Source organism: Mya arenaria, chromosome 7 (genome assembly GCF_026914265.1).
Source record: "Mya arenaria isolate MELC-2E11 chromosome 7, ASM2691426v1".
NCBI lineage: Eukaryota > Metazoa > Mollusca > Bivalvia > Myida > Myidae > Mya > Mya arenaria.
In genome coordinates this window covers 14123685-14129139 of record NC_069128.1, presented here as the reverse complement: position 1 = coordinate 14129139, position 5455 = coordinate 14123685, and the positions used below count along the sequence as shown (strand labels likewise).

The following is a 5455-nucleotide window of genomic DNA, read 5'->3' as shown; positions in this document are numbered from 1 at the left end:
TGGCATATGACAGTTAAGATGGAAACGATTACTTTCAATGTTTGACGTTTTTAATACTATGATATACATGTAGACTTCGATTTTGGTTAAAGTCCACCAAGTTTGACAGAGTTATAGCTCCTTATAAAGAAAAAGGTGAACAATTTATGTTTCGAATCGGACAGTTGGGAGTGCCCATCACTTATGTGACAGTTTTTGTTTGAATTCAAATTGTTGAGGTTTTTGAACCGTTGTTGCCAGTACTCCTGCTGTTAACACATTAAATCGATGATATATGTAAATACATGATCTAAATCCTGCTTAATGGCCAGTTCGTAGAACTTTAAATGTATTTAAATCAATCAGGTCTTAAGAGAACTGCCCTAAGTAAATATGTAATACTTACACATGATATTAGAATGGCCCGGTTTCGAAATGTACATGAATATATATATTCATAGCGAACAGCAGTCGCCATATGTTTGCACAGTAAAGGGTACTCCAAGCCATTGTTTGCAGAGCGGGTGGTCTTATTTGCTAGCTAATGTCGTTTTTACATAAATTTCTACAGTGTTTTAAGCTTATAGGATGTAAGAAGATAATAGTCGATGACTTATCATAGCGAGTGTATTATTTATTATATCATGTACTTCCCTTCTAGCATATTATTTGTTAGCAAAAATAAATGATATAGTTTCGGAACCTGCATGCATGTTTCTAATTTTGGGCTCATACTCCATCAATTCAACGAGGCCGCTATACAGACGTAAAGGACAATTAAAGAGTTGTCCTCATTGAAATGGTATCGAAGAGACTGAATATCATTTTTGATTGTGATTTTATTTGTGTGACAATATAAGACAGTAGATAAAGGTGGAAAATATTATGATTAATATAAATGATAATTACAAACAAAATCATCACATGCATCCTTAATTCTCACTAATTAAAACACGACATTACAGCAACACCATGAGCTTGAAATTCCATAATAAAAAATCCTAGTTCGCAATAACATGCACTCATTGATCAGGAAAAATGTAAATACCTTTAAGCCATGGGTAAGCAGGTTATACATACAAATATTAAATACATTATATTAGATCATTATTTCAATAATTTAATATGTGTTGCATTGCTTCATTGTGATAAATTAAAGTGCATCATAATCCTAGTCGATAATTAGTCATTGAATGACCATGACAAAGACAATGACGTATTGTCAGGATTAAACTGGCGCATGGCTAAATGCTCTTATTCTGTTTCTCTGTGTTTGCAGTTGGCATCCACGTTTTCATTGTAGTTGTTTAATTTTCTTGTAAAGATTGTCTGAGATAGCGAGATAAATCCAAGGATTGGTACACGAGCGAAACTGGCCAGAAGCGTTGCAATAGTCATGATATGACCTGTAAATATAAGAATACAAAGCAATTCGAAGGATAAGCACACGAGTTCAGTCTAATCAGAAGTCTTACAAAACACGTGATATGACATGAAAATCAAATAATATGCTTTGTGATAGCCATGATATTAACTTTACATAAACAATTCTAGAAATGTTCAATGCTTGTTGCACGGATGTAGACTGGCCAAAAGTGTTTCTATAACCATAAGTCGAAATCTAAATGTAATTATTCGATATAAATCTAAGTGTTGATGCAAGAGCTGACCAAAACAAGATTATGCTAGATAAATGTGTGCAGAAGCTGTGACTGGTTTGAAGCATTACGGTATACATAAAACGACAAAAACATAAACACATAAAAAAATATAATGATTGGTGAACAAACAGTTTTGACAAAAAATGCATTTGCTCGATCCTTTAAACGTATTGAGATAGGCCATCTACATCATGATTCTTACAAATACTGATTGTGTAATAACTTAAACGATTCGGATAAGGCTTAAACTTAGCCAGTAGTTTTGATGTGATCACAGAGAATGTAGGAACATTTTCCGGTATGTCCAATTATTTGTTATTCGGGGCGTTACAATGGCTATTCGACATACTAATTTAATTATCGAGCTTTGTAGATTTGTGCAAGAGTTAAGATTTGCAATGGATGTTGCTATGGCCAAGAATAAACTGGGAAACAAACTAATTTAAAGGACCCGATGATTAGTGTTATGTTACGATTGGTGAGCGCAGAAAAGCTCAAATAACCATGTTATTACCAGGAAATAAAAACATGCCAGATGAATCCAATACAACATTTTCTTACAACAAATTAAAAATATTGCAAATAGTAAGTTGAATGTTGAGTATTTGTTATGTTGATAGAATGAGCATAGGCAAACATTCAATGTTTAAATGTTTCATAGTGTTGCAAATAGTTAAGAATATTCTACCAGAGTACAGCTGGTGTATGCGCTTAAAAGCCACCAGCAGTCACGGTAAAATCGATAATTTCAACCGTTTAATCGCATCATTTCGAAAAATTGTTATTGACTATATTCAGTACTATAATATTACCGTCCAATGCTTGTTTGTTGTGAACATAATGAATATTAATATTTCTATTAAGAAATTAATTTCTTTTATCGTAAGAATGTATTAATGTTATATTAGCTCAATATTTAAATACAAATATCGATATCTAAACACATCTACATGCATATCAATTATACAAATCCAATATTACTATATTGTAAAACTCGGCATGAATTAGATGATAGTTTTATAAGCGATGAAATCATTCCAAAGAATGAATAAATGCAAAATGTGCATTTTCTTTTCTAAATCATCTAAAGAACCGTAGCGCCATCAATGGTGCAAAACCTTGGTAGCTGTACATCCTTGATATGAGACTTTTACGTCAAATATTGTAATCTTTATATAAAAATGTAACTCAATCTCATGCAGAATATGTTAACAATAGAATGTTAACCAATACAATATTTTTTTTAAGTTTTAAAACAATGTCCAAATGTACACGCTAGGAGGTCTAGTATAATTGAGACAAACGATTATTAATGTTACTATTATTCGCTCCAAACCTCATTGACAATACAAAGCACTTACTTATATAGTAAGGTGCGTGCAAATCAAAAGCTGACCACATCTGTGTGATGAAGAATGGCGCCCAGCTTACGATAAAGAAGATCACAACTGTAAGCGTTAGATTCACAGTCTTGATTTTTGACTTGGACATTTTCCTTTACGCTGACCAAAACTACGTGGCAAATCTTTGTATAGCATATGGTCATTATCACTAATGCTACAGCATATACTGATATGAATATCCAAGTAACACAAGCTTGTTCTGTCCAGAATTGATGTTCTAAATCAAAATTATTCATGTCTTTGTACGTTTGTAATCCATGCAGTCAAGAACTCCATCATATAGTTAATACGAGAAGATAAATAATTATGCTAATGAAAATAAGCCAGAAAGATTCAAGCGATTGCAGCCATAAAATGTACACTCTTTGTTGTCCATGTCTGGGAATTAAGAGGATGACCTATGGATAGATTTCGGTCTAAAACGGGCATGATAAATACGTGGGTGGAGCTTTACATTGTTTCAAATTGCATGTACTTAAAAACTTACAAAAACAAATGTTCCCATCAGATTTAAATGTTATTTCAATCACAAATTAAGGCTAAAACTCAAAAAAGGGCTACCGAAAAATAGCAACCGCAAGATGATGTTAACATTTGAAATCAACTAAATTTCCTCTTTCTGTTCATAAGTTCAACGATAACGATCAAATTATCATAGTACATTAAACAACACCCGACATAGCAATTCTGCCTGGGAGGGCACTTTGTTTCTTCCGCTTAATTGGCATTGCGTGTTTCATTTTCAATGCACATTTGTTATTTAACGTCTTTGCTCACTTCGTTGGTTAGCCGATAAAGACTCTTGTTTCCCAAGGCAAGAATGATTCAAGACGTGATTTTCATCGTCGCCTACAACTGTAGGAAATTCCTGAAATAGAAAATAATATTTCACACTTGATTTGATGAGCATAGCAGTACGTGGTGAAACTAAATTATATATGTTTATGTGCGTGTATTATAGCGTTTACATTGAAATTTCAAAGAGAGATTATAATCAAAGAATAGACTTTGTAGTAAAGCTGTATTAGATACAACACCATCGCTCATATGTATTACAATATTCATGTTAAGGCACTGATAGCAATACTACTGTTTATGATCTAGATTATGAGAACCAAATGAAATACTTTATTAGTCAACTTATTACACATCGTGATGGAAGAGGTATTCTTTAGAATCACACAAATTCAACAGGAATTCTCGTTTCTATTTTTAATAATGGTTAAATTCAACACAGTCAAAACCATCAACGTTGTTCTTTTTCAGGAATCGTGGTGACACTTTTATTTATCATAATAGATATCAAAAGAAACACTGCACTCACAGTGCAGTTTTTCATTTTTGAAATGTTATAGGACACGTTAGAAAACTAACATATAGCGCAATCAAGTTAGTCCATTTATTTTTAAAACATCTTCAAATGGAGGTTTTTCCATCCCTTTTTCAATTCATTATCTCTGATTTTCGCAACGTGAAAACAGTATAACTACAACTTTAAGTAAATAGTGTGAGGTAATTTTGAAATTCAGTCCATTTTCTCCTTCTGTTATCAATCTATTTACATTTTGTTCTGTCATACCCACCAAATCAAGCCACTTATTCGCTATCATTGAACATTTTACATACAATTCCATAGTTGGGAGCGAGAGCCAATGATGATATAGATATCATTGTATATATAGGTATGTATATAACTTTATTCAAGACAATATGTTGACATCCTCGTATCCACCAAATTATGAACAACTTTTTAAATTCGTGAGGTTAGTACATTTCGTAGTCTGAAACTCATTTTTCTGGCAGTGGCATTGAGTGTATTTGATATATTTCAGTATCTTCATACAATATCATCACGTTTCGGTGTTATTAGTTTCAATAATTATTTTCCATTGCGTGTGGTTATTTTATAAAATCGAATTGTTTTAGGTACAATCTTTATCATTTGTACTCCGGCTACTAACAAATGATCTGCATGTTGTTTAATAGATAATAATTGACTCCGTTATTGAAAGATGTATGATATACTGTCTGTTTAATAGCCACTCTCGGGGAAATATATGGGAAACCATTGAGTCCTTGGAAGGTTGTTATTAGTAATCGTGCACACATGGATCAGACTCTTAACGTACAAGAATACATATCCACAGAGATGATATACAAATATACAAACTACAGGACATTCCATTTAAATTGTTTATAGAGCATTGTTTACATTGTTTATAGAGTTGTTGAAAACTTTGTCTTTGGTTTATCATAATCGGTTAAGATAATATCCATTTAAATATATAATATGTGTAAATTTTGTATGATTTTCTAGTAACTGAATGAGATGTTTCCTCTACCGATCTGAACCCTAAAATATCTTTATTTGTTTTTTCTGAACAATTCTGAAACCTATGAAACATGGCATAT

At 32.3% G+C, this 5455-nt stretch overlaps 1 pseudogene; it reads right to left on the bottom strand.

Annotated features, from left to right (window-relative positions):
* Positions 1-1273: 1273 nt before the first annotated feature.
* Positions 1274-3576, bottom strand: LOC128240938 (annetocin receptor-like; annotated as a pseudogene).
* Positions 3577-5455: the final 1879 nt, after the last annotated feature.